Below are 19,454 nucleotides of genomic sequence, written 5' to 3'. Positions count from 1 at the left end.
AGGTTTGTAGTGCAAGGTTGTTGTTTTAAGAAGCAGTGCAAGTAGAACTTTCAAGGAACAGTCTCTGGATGGAGATAAATACATCCTGGCTTTTTGACAGCCTGCCCTGCTTCTTCTCATGGAGTAGTCTAGTAGTTACAGTGCTGATTGCAGGTTTAAAAAAAAAAATCAGGATCTACGTTTGTCACAGCTCTAAATCAAGAGTGGCCTGGTTTTCTTCTAGGAACTGGGTCAAGGGGCAGTAGAAAGAGAGAAACTGGAATTCAGAGATGGACTTAGAGAGCTGCCAAGTCACCCATTCCAGGAGGGAGACTTTTTGGCCAGTCCTGGTTTTAAACTTATATCGCCCTCTAAGCTCCCATTGTTTCCTTCCAAAGTTTCAATGTTTGTGCTCCATTGTTACATTCCTTAACGACACCTCAATTGTTTCGCATAACTCTGCACAATGTAATCCATAACCAATCTGTAACAAATTGTATTTCCAACATTTAACTCATATTGTAAGCCACACTGAACCCGCAAAAAGGTGGGAAAATGTGGGATACAAATGCAATAAATAAATAAAACAGTGTAGTATTTGTAGTTCATGATTCTATCAATTAAAATCAGTGTTGCAGGTCCCATAATGCACAGGATGAGGTTGGCAGAAATCCAGGACTGGCCAAAAAGTCTACCTCCTGGAATGGGTAACTTGGCAGCTCTGAGAGACTTGTGTATGCAGAAGGAAGATGCATTCACAGCTAGTACTGACTATGCAAGGGGAAGTGGAGTCACACTTTGGCAATTTAGCAGTGATACTATAAGCATAATTGTATAATTTTGTACTAATTTTACAGGACAGAAGGCACAAATTGCTCTAACAGTGCACATATAATTTGCATGCTATTAGTGTAATAGCTCCGAGCTGGCATATGGTTTTCAGCGGTAAGGGCAGGGTTTAGTCTGTGCGCTGATTCTGAGCATTGGGAGGAAATAGATAAGGATCTTATTTGCATAGGATTGACTACATTTTAATGCTGGGGACACGCATGTTGTCCCCAGCATTAGAGCCCTCTAAACGTTTTGCACACCCTAATGCTGTTGCTAATCCAGCACTAATCGTCTCTAGCGCCAGCATTAGGTTATGAGCATCTGCCCATAAGAAAAGAATGCCTTATAAGTGGACTGAGGGGGGCAGTTCCTTGTCCATGTCCATTATTAAGGCTTACTGGGAAGGTGGTGGTATTTAGCTGTGCCTATGTATATGAATAAATGTAAGGAGAGGGGTGTGACCATGTGATTGTAAGACTACTGTGCTTCACTTCCCTCACCCAACTTTCTTTCTCCCTTTATCTTTTGTCTCCTTTTCCCTCTTATGCCCTCTTCCCTTTCCCTTCAGCTAATTCTCTTTCACTCTGTTTACCCCTCATTCTCACCCCTTCATCCCCAGGTTTATCTCCCCAAATGCCATCACAGTTTCATGCCATTTTTTCTCAGCCCCCCTCCTTCCAAGACTCATCCAATCTCAGCACTCCCCCAGAGTCAACCACTGATGCACTGTCCTCCCCCCCTTTCCACACCAAAAATCCCTGGTGGTCCAATGGACTGCCTTACGATCTCCCCCTCCAACTAAACCCACTGGTGGTCTAGTGACCCCACATAACTTAAATGCACAGTAGGGCAGGAGCAACACCTCTTCCCTCCTGGTCCTCTCAAATTAGTGGTGCCCAACCCCTGCCCGGTGCATCCCAGGATGCACAGGCAGGGGCTGGACGCCACCATTTTGAGAGGGCTAGGCCCAGGGGCAGGAGGGAGACATTGCTCCTGCTTTCCTGCCTTCAATGCATTTAAGGTATGTGGGAGGGGGTCACTAGACCACCAGGGAGTTAGTTGTTTTAGAGAGAGGGAAGGAGGGGATGGTTGGGAGTCGGTCCACTGGACCACCAGGGATTTTTGGACATAGGGGAGAGGGGTCACTAGACCACTTCGAGTTGCACAGCAGGGGCTCGAGAGGGGGGTCTGGTGCCCCCCCCCCCCCGCACAACTCAAAACCTCCCTAGCAGTCTATTGTCAAATGCATTTGACAGCTTCGAGTTGCAAACAACAACCGATGCACAGAGTAGGATCTGTGCATCTCATTTGCATGCAATCTCCATTGTGCATCTCTCGCTGTTTGGGACTCACCTCAGTAAGTTTTCCTGCAGCAGCTGTATGTAATGGCTGCCTTTGTGCATTGGCCTCTCAATCATGTTTCCATAGTCTTTCACCTCCTAGACCAGAGCCCCAGGCAGGTCTGGTGTTCAGGATATCCACAAAGAATACACAGAAGATAGATTTGCATACCAAGAGGCTGATGCTCAGAACCTAACGCTGGTGTTAGAGCCGATTAGGACTGGACTAACACCGGTGTTAATCTGCGCAGAATGCTCATAGTAACATAGTAGATGATGGCAGAAAAAGACCTGCACGGTCCATCCAGTCTGCCCAACAAGATAACTCATATTTGCTGCTTTTTGTGTATACCCTACTTTGATTTGTACCTATGCTCTTCAGGGCACAGACCGTATAAGTCTGCCCCGCACTATCCCCGCCTCCCAACCACCAGCCCCACCTCCCAACCACCGGCTCTGGCACAGGCACAGACCGTATAAGTCTGCCCAGCACTATCCTTACCTCCCCAGCCCTGCCTCCCAACCCCGGCTCTGGCACAGACCGTACAAGTCTGTCCAGCACTATCCCCACCTCCCAACCACCAGTCCCACTTCCCACCACCGGCTCTGGCACAGACCGTATAAGTCTGCCCAGCCCTATCCCCGCCTCCCGATCTTGACTAAGCTCCTGAGGATCCATTCCTTCGGCACAGGATTCCTTTATGCTTATCCCATGCATGTTTGAATTCCGTTACCGTTTTCATTTCCACCACCTCCCGCGGGAGGGCAGGAGGTGGTGGAAATGAAAACGGTAACGGAATTCAAACATGCGTGGGATAAGCATAAAGGAATCCTGTGCCGAAGGAATGGATCCTCAGGAGCTTAGAGGGCTTTAGCGCAGGAAACAATGTGGATGCCAAAGATGGCTACAAAGTGTATTTAAATGTAGTCAAGCAGATGTTAGTGAGATAATTTACTATGCCCTACCAATGCTCAGAGAACAGCACACAAACAAACCCTGCTCTTACCGCTAGAAACCTACCACCAGCTCTGTGCTGGGGTTGGGAGGAGGATTTGAAGAGAGCATTTTTAATGATTTTCTGTTTGAAATCTGCTGGTTTTGATTTGTTTCAGAAGCAGAAAGAAGCCTGTGTAAGCCTCTTAGTGCTGGTAGTGAGAAAGAAATGTGTGTGAGTCCAAGCAAACCTGAAAGTTAAAGCACATATTAGCGCCTTTTTTCTGCCTTTAAATACAAGCCTTTCAAGTGAAAACAATTTTTTAAAAAGTTATATTTAAAGGTACAGAAGAATGGCGTTAATGTGTGCTTCACTTCAGGGTTTGCCTGGGCATGCGCACAAGAGCTGCACTTAACACAAAACTCATGCTCATGTGCAAGGCACATTCCTCCCCTTATTTTCAGTCTCACAGCGTACATATAACTTGAATGCCATTAGCTCTGAGCATTGGAGGGCTATTTTAATCAGCACTGTTCCTGCAGTATGGGGCAGGAGTTGTTCACTTCAGCACGGGAGCTTTGAGCATCTGTCTCCTGTGTATTAATTGTGGAGATCCTGAAAACCTGCAGCCTAGGGCTATCAAGGACTAGCATTGCCAACTGCTATCCTAGGCTACTCTCCTGTCTTGAGTTCTTTTCTAATCCCCTCCCCCCCTTCCCATTCACCCCTCATAACAGTTCAGTCAGAGCCAGAGGGTGGATTTGGAGATGTTGGGGAGGGGAGGGGGAATGGGGATGCTCAGGCTGGCTGCAATGAAAGGAAGAGCTGACCCAAGCTAGCAGTGTATAGAAATAAGTTTGGAATAGCTGAAGAGCACTGGGCAGCCATGGTATGCAGTATTCAAGCTTGTTTGAGCAGACCAGCACAAAGGAAGCATTAAAAAATTTTTTTTTGCAATTTTAATTTTACATTTACATATATAACATAAATGTTTCAGCAATATCAGAACTTAAAATTATCCAAAAAGAAAATTAGGAAAACAAAGACTTTACTTTGTCCACATAATTTGGGTCCAAGAACTAGGAAATCAAACACTAAGAAACAATAAATCATCAATAGAGCAATGGACAGATAAACACACGCAGCGGATATACAGCTAATCAATTATTGGGTGTGACCAGGGCAGTGGTGTGCTGATAAATTTTTAACAACAGGCTCTCTCCCCAGTTCACCTCAGCGCCCCCCCCCCCCGTCCACCACTGCGCCCCCCCCCCCCCCCCCCGTCGACCTCTGCGCCCGCCCCAAAATTGCAGAGCTGGCTATAGCCGGGGGGGGGGGGGGGGGCAATGCATTACTCTCTCCAGGAAAAAAAATTAAATGATCCCAGGTTCCAATCTAATTCATGTTTAATGTGGGATAAAATGCCATAAATAAGTAAATAAATATAAACTTTTAATGTTGAGCACCTGATTCTCAAAGTGAACATATTCCAAACACTATAATGAAAATAAAATGATTTTTTTTCTACCTTTGTTGTCTGTTGACTGTTTTTCTGATCATGCTGGCCCAGTATCCGATTCTGCTGCTATCTGTCCTCTTAACTCCGTTTCCAGGGCTTCCTTTCCATTTATTTCTTTCCTCCTTTCTTCTTCATTTCTGGTCCTCAGCTTCTGCCTATTTTCTTCATCCATGTGCAGTTTTTCTCCTCTCTTCCTTTTCCCTCATCTCATCTCCTTCCTCACTCTTCTCTGCCCTCCATCCATGTCCAGCATTTCTTCTCTCTCTCCTTCTCTCCCCTGCCCTGCATGCACCCATATCCAACAGTGACACTCCTCTCCCCTGCCCTGCATGCACCCATACCCAGCGACCCTTCTCAGCCCTGCCCTGCATGCACCCAGATGTCCAGCAGTTACCCTCCTCTCCCCTGCATGCACCCATGTCCAGCAGTGTACCCTCCTCTTCCCTACATGCACCCAGATGTCCAGCAGTTACCCTCCTCTCCCCTGCATGCACCCATGTCCAGCAGTGACCCTCCTTTCCCCTGCCCTGCATGCACACATGTCCAGCAGTGTACCCTCCTCTCCCCTGCATGCACCCAGATGTCCAGCAGTTACCCTCCTCTCCCCTGCATGCACCCATGTCCAGCAGTGACCCTCCTTTCCCCTGCCCTGCATGCACCCATGTCCAACAGTGTACCCTCCTCTTCCCTGCCCTGCATGCACTCATACCCAGCGACCCCCTCCATCCACCCATGCCCAGCAGCGACTCCCTTTTCCCCCCTGCCACCCCCTCCTGAGTTGTTTCGTGAATTCTTCTCCTCCCTCCTTCCCTCCCGATCCGGTCCCTCACCGTCCGCTTGTTTTTTTAATTCTTCGGGGCAGGCAGTCTTGCCTGCCCGCTTCCAGCGCTGATTGTCCTCCTCCCTTGCCGATTCGCGCTTCAAAATGGCCGCCGAGACTTCAGCCGAAGTCTCGCGAGGCCGCCTCTGGAAGTCTCGGTGGCCATTTTTAAAGCGCAAATCGGCAAGGGAGGAGGACAGTCAGCTCTGGAAGCGGGCAGGCAAGACTGCCTGCCTCGAAGAATTAAAAAAAACAAGCGGGCGGTGAGGCGGATCCGGAGGGAGGGAGGAGGGAGGGAGGAGAGCCAGAGCCGGCTCGCTATTTTCAACAACCAGCTCGCAAGCTGGAAGAAAATTTAACAACCGGCTCTTGCGAGCCAGTGCGAGCCGGCTCCAGCACACCACTGGACCAGGGTATCCCTAATACCTTCTTTAGAATTAACAAATTCTATCAGCTTTTTAAGGTCAAAAAAGACATAATTAGTTTGATTCAAAGTCACTAAACATCTGCAAGGAAATTTCAAGACAAAGGATCCACCAACATTAAGAACTCTAGATTTTAAAGCCAGAAATTCAGTTCTTTTCTGTATTTCCCTTGCTAAATCTAGAAAGACTTGTATTTTAGACCCTAAAAAAACTGCATTTATGTAACGAAAATACATGTGGAAAATATTATTTCTGTCCAGCTCCAAAGCAAATGTCACTAGAAGGGTTGTCCTTTCCGTAATTACTTCCAGAGAACTCTCTAGGAATTCAGTCAAATTTAAAACAGGTTGAGACCTCACATTCACAGTTCTGTAAGTTCCTGTAATATATTGGTCTCTGACAATAGGCGGATAGCCTTCTGACGGGATTCTCAATACCTCCCCAAAATATTTCTTCAGCATATCAAGGGCAGATACGAGAGGGGACTTTGGGAAATTTAGAAACCGCAAATTATTTTTCCTCCCTTGATTTTCCAAGTATTCAAGTTTACACACTTGAAGCTCTCTGTCTCTGACAGCTGTAGCTGCAAAATTCTGCAAGTGAACAACCTTAGCTTCTAGTGAAGTAATTTTCTCCAAATGATTATCAGTTTGGCTAGACAGAGTTTGGCACATCTGTTTAAGTTCTGTAATCTCTCCCTTAAAGGAGTTAGATAACTGAAGAAGGGAGGAATTCACTCCTTGTATCACATCCCATAATGATTCCATGGTTACTACAGCCAGTTTCACTATACCTCCATTTCTAGAAGCAGCAACCTGGGCAATAGGAGAAGAGAGCAAAGAACTTTGACTCTCTTCAGTTGACAACCTTCCCGGGGTCGATACCGCGACGGGTCCTCCTCACATGGTTAGGGAAAGCTAGCTCTTCTTGGGCGCTTCTCCACGCTTTAACCCCATCAACACATAGCTACTTCCTGGTCTCGGAGGAGCTGTGTCTGGTTGTGGGCTTAACGAAACGCCCTCAACGCTGCGGTCCTCCTCCGAAGTTGCGGGTTCCGTCAAGGCGTGTGTACTCTGTACCAGCGCATGGACCCCAAAACTCTCCAGAGTGGTTTGTTGGGCAGTAGGGGCTTCCACCAAACCCGAGGAGGTAGGTGTCTTGGGTTTCCCCTTCCTTTTCCTCATTTCCAACATGGGGGATTTTCCCCAAATAACTCCACTCACTGGTGTTCAGGAGCTCCACCACGCCATGTCTGTTTGAGACGCCATCTTGGATCCCGTTCTTCAGCATTTTTTTTAAAAAACCTAACTCATGATGCATGAGACTAGCATTGCCAGTGCATGAATTTAAAAAATACTGCCCCTGTACTGGCCTGCTCAGGATGATTTCACTTGCTCCATTCTGTTGGCTGCCCCTGCTTCTCTTTTTTTGGCAGTTGGAAGCGTTCCCCATGGAACAACTATTCAGACACCTATGGTGCTAGCAAGAACAAGGAGCTAAAAATTGTCCTCTGCAAAATCACTATGTCAAGGGAGTACAGACATTAAACTGGAGCTGCTCTAGACTTTGAGCCATATTGGAAGGAAAGGGAGTGAAAAGGGGTACAGCAAAATGCTCTAGGCACCCTGGGGCTGCACTATGGGAGAAGTGGGAAATGCTCCTAAGCATAAATAAATAAATATGAAATCAAATCCTTTCCTGGATTCCAGAATATCCTTGGGGTCCTCAGTGTCAGCCGTACCAGTAACTTGGTTTATGGTAGAGTTGTTTGAGATATGGCTAAGCCAGGTAATGCACTTTAAAAGCCTCTTCAGTGATTACCACTGCCTTCCACCAGTATTCAAGGGGCACATGAAAGAGCCTTGCTAGCCTTATGTTTGACACTTATGGCCTGGAGGCAGTGCATGCAAATCTCTCTCATGAATATTCATTGTGAGTATCCTGAAAATCTGACAGGACCAGGCTTGGGAACCACTGACTTAGAATGTCTCTTGTTTGTTGTTCTTATCAGAACCAATGCCTAACTTTAGCCTTTGGTTAATAATCCTGCTTTCTAGAAAAAAATCAGAGAGTGACTGGTCAGATTAGTGGCTCAAGGGGGTTGCATCATCCAGTTACCAGCATGAATCTGTTTTCTGAGGGAGTCATTTGGGGAAAATGGAACCAGCAGGCAGTAAAGAGGGAGGATACACAAGGACTTTTCCTCAAGGAAATCATAGGGGACAATTACCTGTGAACTCTGCCTTGGAAAAAGAGAGCTGGTACTGGACATTCACCACACTTGAGCTGTCAGATACCTCAGTCCTTGTAGTATAAATCAGTGGCAGGGAAAAAGGACAAATTCCATCCCAACACACACTCTAGAATTCCTCCCAGAATATATCTGTCAAAATCATTCACATAACCATTTACTGTCAGAAACTAGAGGAGCTTTGAAATCCACAGAATCCTTTAGGTCTGAACCAGTCCAAGATTATACAACACCTAAGGTAGGGGGACAAATTTGGACACCTCATTACAAATATAATCTTAATATCCCCTAATACTCAGTCTAAAATTACCCCATTAAAAATAATTTCCTAAAAACCCTACTGTAAACCTTACCCCTCCCCACTCTCACCTGGGAGGGAAAATATAAAGTGTCTCTGCCTGCATATCTAGTACTACTCACATCATGCTACCACTTCCCAATCCAGCTAAATCTTTCTTGGGGGGAAGGGCCCAAAATTGTTTTGTATCACCAAGTCAATAAGATGACCCAGATGGTTGGAATCCAGTTATATAAGAACATACTGAAGATCAGTAGGCTAAAGTGGAAGGAAAGGGCTAATGGACCAGAAGATTAAAAGCATAGCAACCAAGTATCATTATAAATTATGGTAGATAAAGATCAATTGAGCCATCCAGTTTGCTCAGTTGTTTTACCCTTGTTTTTCTACTATGTTGTTTGGCTTTAGACTTATAGGCCAACTTCCTTCTTAAACCAACACCATCTCTCCCATGCATCCCACTTTGTCCCAAACACATATGTTAGGGTTATAATCCTTAGGAATTTAAAAGATAGTTAAAAATGTAAATAGAAAATAGGCTGTCTGTGTATGTTACCCCAGACATCTTGGAAGCCCAAATTCTGCTTTTTCCACTGATATTCCTTGCGACATTGGGCAAGCCACTTAATCCTTTATTGCTTCAGGTAGAAAACATACATTGTTAAGCCCTCTTAGTGAGGGAAATATCTACTGTACCTGTATGTAACTTGACTGGAGCTCAGGTTTGGAAAGGTGAGTAACCCAATCAAAGTCCAGCTTATACTACCGATGTTAGGGTTGGTATGGTAGGCACTCCTTACATGTTACACCAGCCTTCTTAGAAGCCTAATGCAGTCACACTGCTGATGTTAGATTTGTAAGCAGAAGAGAGAGACATGTAGGGAGAGAGAATTAAATCATAACATTCTGGTGCATTCCACAGTTTCCTTGCCAATGGCGGAACCTGCTCAAATGCAGGGAACTCAACTCCAATAAGAGAACCTCCCATGACATTTTATTTGTAGAGTAGGCTGCTCAATAAACAGGTACAGCAATGGGCTTAATCTTAAGGGCTCAACCTCTTATTCTTCATTATAACATTGACATTCAGATGAAAACCTACACTCACTGCCCTGAAGGAAGATGGGGTTAATTTTGAGATCTTAAACTCTTTTTGGATGAAGAACAGGACATTAAAATCACTTATGGGCTCATTTTCGAAAGAGAAGGGCGTCCATCTTTCGACACAAATCGGGAGACGGGCGTCCTTCTCCCAGGGTCGCCCAAATCGGCATAATTGAAAGCCAATTTTGGGCGCCCTCAATTGTTTTCCGTCGCGGGGACAACAAAAGTTCCCAGGGGCATGTCAGAAGCATAGCGAAGGTGGGACTGGGGCGTGCTTAACACATGGGCGTCATCGGCCAATAACGGAAAAAAGAAGGGCGTCCCTAACGAACACTTGGCCGACTTTACTTGGTCCTTTTTTTTATGACCAAGCCACAAAAATGTGCCCTAAATGACCAGATGACCACTGGAGGGAATCGGGGATGACCTCCCCTTACTCCCCCAGTGTTCACTAACCCCCTCCCACCCTAAAAAAATGTTAAAATATATTTTCCAGCCTCTATGCCAGCCTCAAATATCATACCCAGCTCCATGACAGCAGTATGCAGGTCCCTGGAGCAGTTTTAGTGGGTGCAGTGCTCTTCAGGCAGGCGGACCCAGGCCCATCCCCCCCCATCTGTTACACTTGTGGTGGTAAATGTGAGCCTCCAAAACCCACCAGAAACCCACTGTACCCACATCTAGGTGCCCCCTTCTTCCCTAAGGGCTATGGTAGTGGTGTACAGTTGTGGGGAGTGGGTTTTGGGGGGCTCAGCACACAAGGTAAGGGAACTATGCACCTGGGAGCTTTTTCTGAAGTCCACTGCAGTGCCCCCTAGGGTCCCCGGTTGGTGTCCTGGCATGTCAGGGGGACCAGTGCACTATGAATGCTGGCTCCTCCCATGACCAAAGGGCTTATATTTGGTCGTTTCTGAGATGGGCGTCCTCGGGTTCAATTATCGCCAAAAATCGGGGACAACCATCTCTAAGCTCGACCTAAATGTGGAGATTTGGGCATCCCTGACCGTATTATCGAAACGAAAGATGGCTGCCAATCTTGTTTCAATAATACGGGTTTCCCCGCCCCTTCGTGGGGACGTCCTGCGAGGACGTCCTCAGGAAAACTTGGGCGCCCCGTTCGATTTTGCCCCTCTTAGTGAAATATATTGGCTTGGCTAACATTTTTTTTAACCCATGTGGAAGTAAAGGTCAAACAAATTATAAATGAGACCTCTTTAGACCATGGCTTATAGCTTGTTTGTTGACCTTTTGGACTCAATTCAATAAATGACGGCCAAATTTAGGCACCCATAAAAATGAGTGCTAAGCACTATTCTATAAATGGTGCTCAGGGTCGGGTGCTGTTTATAGAATAGCATTTGGCGCCGGGATTTGCACCCAAAATGGATTTAAGTAAAACCTGATGTAAATTCTCATGCTTAATCTCCCATATTCTATAAAACTGTGCGCAAATTCCAGGAATGCCCTGATCTGCCCATGTCCCTCCTATAGCCATGCCCCCTTTTTGGTTTACACGATCCCAGCACATAAAAATGTGTGCACAAATTTTAGTTAATTGCCAATTAGCTCTAATAATTGATTATTAGTGCCCAATTATCAGTGCTAGTTGGCTCACTTGTCAATTAAATTGGGTGTGCACCCATACTTGAGTGCACAATTTTGAGCACCATATATAGAATTAGGATGTTTAGGTCTAATATCAGAGACAGCAAACATGTCAGTCACATTGGTTTCTTTTAGCCAAACTGCACTGTACCTCCAAATATAATACAGCTGGTCATGCTGCCTTGAAGTACAGCTTAATGCACTAGGATGTTAAATTGTTTTGAATATCATCTAGTTATGGGCTCAGGCTTACCCAGCAGTGCTGCACCTTTAACATCACTGGAGTGGAGGGGAGCAGACTGTTTTCCCGTGGTCCTGCATCTCCCTCCATTAAACATTGCTCTTGTATGAACAGGTTCACTGACAGTGACAGTGATTCCCTCACACTGCCTGCTGCTAAGCTTGAAGCCTCCTTTCTGCCATGTCCCTCCTGTCCCCCTCTGTCTCAGCTTCCTGTTTCTGATTAGATGCGGCTGGAGCATGGCAGAAAGGAGGCTTCTGGCTTAGTGGCAGGCAGCATGAGGGAATCTCTGATGGGGCTCTGTTCCAGCAAGAGTGATGCTTAAAGAAGGAAGAGACAGGACTGCGGGAGCCCAGCCTGCTCCACTCCACGCTGCCCCATTCATAATAGAAGGAGAGTTGTGAGGTGGGGTAGGGAAGGAGAGATGCTACAGAGGAGGTGGGGGGGGGGGGGCAAAAGAGAATTGATAGACAGGGGAGGGGAGAACTGTTTGATATAAGGGTGAGAGGGGAGGGAGAGATGCTGCAGGAAGGGTGAGAGGGAGAAATGTTGGACATAGAGGTGGAGGGGAGGGCGAGAGGCTTCATGGAGGGTGAGATTTTGGACAAGGGTGAGAGAGGAGGGAGAGATGCTGCATGGAGGCTGAGAGGGAGAATTATGGGACATGGGGAGGGAAGGGGGAGAATTGCTGGACATAAAGGTGGAGGGTTGGGGAGATGCTACATGGAGGGTGAGAGAGGGAGAAATGTTGAGAAATAAGGGTGGAGAGGAGGTTGAGATGCTGCATGGAGGGCAAGAGGGAGAACTGTTGGACATAGGGGTGAAGGGGAGGGAGAGATAAGTACATAAATATTGCCATACTGGGACAGATCGAAGGTCCATCAAGACCAGCATCCTGTTTCCAACAGTGGCCAATCCAGGTTACAAGTACCTGGCAAGATCTGAAAACAGTACAATACATTTTATGCTGCTTATCCTAGAAATAAGCAATGGATTTTCCCAAGTCCATATTAATAATGGCTTATGGGTTTTTCTTTTAGGAAACTATCCAAACCTTTTTAAACCCCGCTAAGCGAACTGCTTTTACAACATTTTCTGGCAACAAGTTCCAAACTTTAATTACACGTTGAATGAAGAAATATTTTCTCCAACAAGCAATTCATGTCTATCTGTTCCACTCCACTCATTATTTTATAGATCTCTATCATATCTCCCCTCAGCCATCTGTTCTCCAAGCTGAACAGCCCTAGCCACTTTAGCTTTCCTCATAGGGAAGTCATCCCATCCCTTTTATCATTTTCATCAACCTTCTCTGTACCTTTTCTAATGCCACTATTGGGCTCATATTCAAAAGAGAAAAACGTCTGAAAAGTGGCCTAAGTCTGCATTTGGATGTTTTTCTCACAAGAACGTCCAAATCAGCATTTTCGAAACCTATTTTTAGACGTTTTTCTCTGAAGTCCACCAGAAGTGCATCCAAATCTCAAGGGGGAGTGCCAGGGGCGTGTTCATGGCGGAACTTGGGCATTTGTAGGAGTCACAAGTACCTGGCAGAAACCCAAATCGTGGCAACATTCCATGTTACCAATCCCAGGGCAAGAAGTTGCTTCCCCATGTCTGTCTCAATAGCAGACTATGGGCTTTTCCACCAGCATATGTGCCAGCGTACCACACACATTACTCTTAAGTCTTCACACATTCAGAATCTCATTTTGTACTTGTGGCAAAGGAAAGTTAAGTAACTTGCCAGAGATCACAGGGACCAATAGCAAGATTTGATCCTGGCTTTTCTGGTTGTCAGCCTAGTACTGCAACCTCTAGTCTACTCCTTCACAAAGCTGTAGAAACTTCCTATTAGAGAGGTTTGGGGCCAGGTGAGGCGCAGCGTGCTTTTCACTGCAGTGGTCACCTCCATGGGCACCATTCCCTTTTTTAATTCTTACATTCCTCCCTCTCTGTCTCCTGCTGAGGCCCCCCTCCCCTGCCCACATCTTTTTCCTCTTTCTCCTGCTGTGGCCGCCCCCCCCCCCCCCCCCCCCCATCCCTCTCCTTTTTTCTCTTTCTCCCGCTGCGGTGCCCTCCATCACTCTATTGCTGGGTCTCACTTGGCAGTTTATCACGGTGCAGGCTCCTTCTCCCTGCCTAACCCAAAGCCTCTACGCCCCATCTCTCTTCTTTTTTTTTTCCTCTTTCTCCCACCGCGGTCAAGTTAGAAGTCAGCTGTCGGTCGAGTCAGCCCCCCACCCCTTTCTCAGTAGCTCCTCACAGCACTGGCACGGATTCAGCAGCTCTTCCTCGTGCTTGCTCGCAGCGGCTCCTTCTCCCTTGCCTCACCCAAAGCCTCTGTAAAAGGAAGTTCCAGCCCCTCTAACAGAACTTCCTGTTAGAGAGAGTGGCTTGGAGCATGCAAAAGACAGGGGGTCTACCGGAGGGGTAAGGTCCTGGAAGAAAACAAAATGGGAGAGAGACTTGGCAAAGTTATCTTTTAACTTGCGTTAAAAAGTTTAACGTGAGTTAAACATTTAACGCGACTACCCGAAATGGCATCCGCCTTTACGGCAAATGTAAGCCACATTGAGCCTGCAAATTGGTGGGAAAATGTGGGATACAAATGCTACAAATAATAATAATAATTAGCAAAAAAAGCAGGAGATTCCTCTATGACAGAGTGTCACAGCAGACAAAAGTAGAGGCTGACCAAAGATGAATCACCACTGGAGATATAGTCCAACAGTCTTTATTGATGCAAATAAGGAAAGGACCTGACACGGTCCGTATTTCCTAATACATTTGGCAGTAAACTAACAAATATGCTTGTGTTATATTTACATTTGTAGAGTTATCCACAATATTGTTTTTCCATAAATATGATTCATTATTATTTTTCATTAAAGTTTATATCATTTTATGTTTTTATTGGCAGTATACCAGCCAATATGCTTATGTTATATTTATATCTGTTGAGCTTTATTACAACATCGTTCCTACATAAATATGATCCATTATTGTTTTTTTGTTAAGGTTTATATCATTTTATGCTTTTGTTTTTTATGTTTTTTTTATGTTTGATTAGTACGGATTGTCTTGTTGTTCTTCAGCAATACATGTATATGTTTATATACATTTTATGTATAATTTTCAATATATTTTCAATTTATGTACATGTTGCCAATTGGTTGCTTTTTATTTTTATTCTGTCACATGTTTTTAATCATATTGTGTTTTTGTAATGTATTATGTATGTTTTAATTATTTATCTCTTGACTCGTAGAGTTTATTACTTGACCCCTGATGTAGGCGCTTACAAGCGCCGAAACACGGACCGTGTCGGGTCATTTCCTTATTTGCATCAATAAATACTGTTGGACTATATCTCCAGTGGTGATTCGTCTTTGGTCAACCTCTACTTTTGTTCCTAGGACTTAAGACATTTTTCAGCCATAATGGAAAAAAACAAAACCGCCCAGGCCTAAAACAAGATATTTTGAGCTAGACCTATTTTTATAACGAATAAGGCACAAAAAGGTGCCCTAAATAGCCAGATGACCACTGGAGGGAATCAGGAATGACTTCCCCTTATTCTCCCAGTGGTCAGTAACCCCCTCCCAACTCAAAAAAATGTAATGAAAAACATTACTTGCCAGTCTCAGGTCCATCAGAATAGCATGCAGGTCCCTGGAGTAGTCTACTGGTGGGTGCAGTGCACTGCAGACAGGTGGACCCAGGCTCCTACCTCGCCCTACCTGTTACACTTGTGGAGGAAACTGTGAACCCTCCAAAACTCACCAGAAACCCACTGTACCCACAAATAGGTGCCCCCTTCATCCGTAAGGGCTATGGTAATGATGTACTGTTGGGGGTAGTGGGTTTTGTGGGGGTTTAGCAGACAAGGTAAGGGAGCAATGGTGGGATGTGTACCTGAGAGCATTTTACAAAGTCCACTGAAGTGCCCCCTAGGGTGCCCTATTGTTTTCCTGGGATTTCACTTTTCCATTATTCTACCTGATGCCAAGCTTTCTATTTTTTATATCATCTTCCTTGTGTCTATTGTTTTTCAGTAGATTTGGGCTTTGAAGTCAGATCTATAGATAAAAAGGAGGTCTCATTACATATATCTAAATACCAGAGTGCTAGTTTTCCATACTTCATAGCAAAAGTGTACATTCCCTAATCACTTGTCCCAATTCAACTGAAGCTTTTACCTCCTCAGTGCATGTAAAAGGTTTCATCCCTGTGTGGATTCTCTGATGCCGTGTGAGGCTTTCTTTCCAACTAAAGCTTTTACCACACTCAGGACATGTAAATGGTTTTACACCTGCGTGGATTCTCTGGTGAACTATGAGGGATGTTTTGCCTGTGAACCTTTTACCACACTGAGGACATGTAAATAATTTTACTCCTGTGTGGCTAGCAACACAGTCAGAACAAGCACTAGTCTCTCATTTTTCTGAATGTTTGATATTTTGAAATATTAGTCTTCCTACAAAATAATGTTTCAGATGTAAGAACTGACTGATTCTACAGCAATTTGAACTTTGTTATCCTCAGTGAATGCTTTACTGTGATTGAAACTTTTCTTATGGTCTCTATCCTAATGGCTTGATTTTGTGCGTTTTGCATTTGGATGTTTTTTGTTTGAAAATGGACTAAAAAACAAAATGTCCAAATCACAAAACGTTTTTCAAAACAGTATTTTCAAAAGAAAAAGACTTTTTTTTTTGTTAAAAATGACCTTCTTTCCTGTTTGGAATTTGGATGTTTTGTGTAAAACATACAAATTCAGATTTAGACATCATATTGAAAATGCCCCTCCACATCTTTTTTGAGATGTAGTGACCAGAATTGCACACAATATTCAAGGTGCGGTCGCACCATGGAGCGATACAAGGCATTATAAAGTCCTCATTTTTGTTTTCCATTCCTTTCCGAGTAATACCTAACATTCTATTTGCTTTCTTAGCCGCTGCCGCACACTGAACAGAGGGTTTCATCGTATCATCAAGGATGATACCTAGATCCCTTTCCTGGTTGGTGACTCCTAATGTGGAACCTTGCATTACGTTGCTAAAATTCCAGTTCCTCTTTCCTACATGCATTACTTTGCACTTGCTTACATTAAACATCATCTGCCAATTGGATGCCCAGTCTCCCAGTCTCGTAAGGTCCTTTTGTAATTTTTCACAATCCTCTTGCAATTTAACAACTTTGAATAACTTTGTGTGGTCAGAAAATTTTATTACCTCACTAGTTACTCTCACCTCTAGATCATTTATAAATATGTTAAAATGCAGCGGTCCCAGCACAGACCCTGGGGAACTCCACTATTCTTCATTGAGAACACTGACCATTTAACCCTACTCTCCGTCTTCTATCTTTTAACCAGTTTTTAATCCACAATAGAACACTACCTCCTATCCCATGACTCTCTAGTTTCTTCTGGAGTCTTTCATGAGGTTCTTTGTCAAGTGCCTTTTGAAAATCCAGATACACAATATTAACCGGCTCACCTTTATCCACATGTTTGTTCACCCCTTCAAAGAAATGTGCACAGGGAGAGAGGCAGAAATGTTGGACAAGGTAGTAGATAGGAGGAAGGGAGAAAATGCTGCATGGGGGAGGGGGATTTAGGCACAAGGGAGGGAAAGAGAGAGATGGTGGACAATAGGAGAGAGGATTCTGGAAATGGGGGTAGATGAGAGGGAGGGATAGATACACAGGAGGTGGAGAGGAGAGAAAGAGGGAGATGGATTCAGGAGAAGAAGGGAGTGATGGAAAGATGCTTGGCAGTGGGATTGAGGGAAGAGAGTGGGAAGAATGCTGGAGAAATGGGGGAGCGAGCAGGAACGAAGAGAGAAGGGATAGTGAGATATCAAGCTATGAGAGTGGAGAGGAGAGAAAGAAGGAGCAGCTGCTGGGCTAGACAGGTAGAGGGGATGGTGGAACCATGTGGGAGAGGCCAGGAGGGGGTGGCAAGGAAATAAATGATAGTGAGTACAGAGTGTAGAAATATGGTAATGGGGGTTAGATTAAAGATGAAAGAGAATGGAGGGCTGGGAAAGGTTTGAGATGGGTAATAGGAGAGCTAGTGGGTGAGAGAAGATGGAAATTTGATAGGTGACTGAAAAGTGAAAAGGAGGAGAAGGATGATAGAGGGTGAAATTTGAGTTGACAGCAGAAAAGAAAACTAAAGAGCAAAAGAGTGGTAGAGTGGTGTCAAAAGCTGCTGAGAAATCTAGCAGTACTAACACCAAGGTGAATCCCGTCTCGGTTTCTGTGAAGATCATTGCCAGACTTGGTGGGGAACAGCAGAAGCCATTAAGATGGTACTCACTCCCAAAGTAAATTACATATTTAGTATGGCCCCTATTTCCTTCCCCTCATACTTCTATACAAAGCTAGTGTTCTATCAAAATGTCTTTGGAAAGGCAAAATATCCTGTGTAGCCCTGACAAAGTTAAAGTTATCTAAAGCTAAAGGAGGTATTAATTTCCCATACTTTAAAACCTACCATACAGCTTTTCAGACCTCTCAAGCAAATGGTTTGATTTTTCTTCTCATGCCCTAGATGGTTAACATATGAGCACATCTGAACACTTGACACGAATTGTGTTTTGGCCACAACGGCCTTATAGATGAATGTCCTTTAACACTCTGTTCGTTCAATCTAGCCCGAAAGGTAGATGAACTTTACAGATGGATGTCCTTTAACACTCTGTTCCTTCAATCTAGCCTGAAAGGTAGATGCACCTTGCAGAGTCCACTCTTAATTTCACAGACAGAAAACTGTCTATTTGCTGTGAAATTAAAAGTAGACTCTGCAAGGCGCATCTACCTTTCAGGCTAGATTGAAGGAACAGTGTTAAAGGACATCCATCTATAAGGCTCCTGAAGCAGGCCGTTGTGGCCAAAACATGATTCATGTCTGGACTTTGGATGTTTAAATAAAAACCTGTTTGTTTTGTACATCATCTAGCTTTATCATTTTTAGTGTCACCTGTGCTGTGCTTCCTATATTGTTTTTCTGAAAGGGACTTTGTTTTTCTGTTTGTTGGTAACATTTGAGCACTCCAATATTGCTCCTTATCATCTTCAACTCCTTCCCACCATGAACAAATTCCCCTTCCACAAGTATTCGCTTATCTTGAAGTCCACATCAATAGTTTTAAAGGAACTCTTGAAACAACCCATTTTGAAAGAGCATTGGGCCATAGATCTCTCCCTGTGGTATAACTCTTATCATCAAATTGCACAACTCCTACTTAAACTGGAAAACTTGAAAAAATGCTGGCATATGGTCTGTTACTCAACTCATGGAAGTAGATTCCTTTATTCCCTTTGACTCCCTAGCAGGAAAATATAAGCTCCCCCTTTCAGAGCACTCAGACTGCTCTCTTCTTACCATCCATCTCTCCTTTCTGTTTGGTGATACAAAATTTATACCACTAAAGCCCACTTTCCGTCAGTGGGTTCATCTACTAATCAACTCAATGAAGACTGCCTGTAAAATTTACAAAGCACTATGTGAGTCAGAACTCTCCTCAAATTGCATACTATCCAGCTCATTTTCAAAAGTGCTCGCCGGCCATCTTCCGACACAAATCGGGAGATGGGCGGCGATCTCCTGAACCCAGCCAAATCGGTATAATCGAAAGACAATTTTGGCCGGCGCCAACTGCTTTCCGTCGCGGAGCCGGCGAAACATCAAGGGGGCGTGTTGGTAGGGTAGTGAAGGCAGGACGGGGGCGTGCTCACGAGATGGCTGGCTTCGCCCGATAATGGAAAAAAAGCCAGGCTTGACGAGCATTTCGCCGGCTTTACTTGGTCCCTTTTTTTTCACGACCAAACTTCAAAAAGGAGCCCCAACTGACCACCTCCCCTTACTCCCCCAGTGGTCACCAACCCCCTCCCACTCAAAAAAAAAAACAGCTTTTTTGCCAGCCTCTATGCCAGCCTCAAATGTCATACCCAGCTCCCTGATAGCATTATGCAAGTCCCTGGAGCAGTTTTTAGTGGGTGCAGTGCACTTCAGACAGGTAGACCCAGGCCCCCCCCCCGTTAGACTTGTGGTAAATGGGAGCCCTCCAAAAGCCACCCAAAACCCACTGT

This window comes from Microcaecilia unicolor, chromosome 3, assembly GCF_901765095.1.
Source record: "Microcaecilia unicolor chromosome 3, aMicUni1.1, whole genome shotgun sequence".
Classification (NCBI taxonomy): Eukaryota; Metazoa; Chordata; class Amphibia; order Gymnophiona; family Siphonopidae; genus Microcaecilia; species Microcaecilia unicolor.
Note: the sequence above shows the minus strand (reverse complement) of the source record.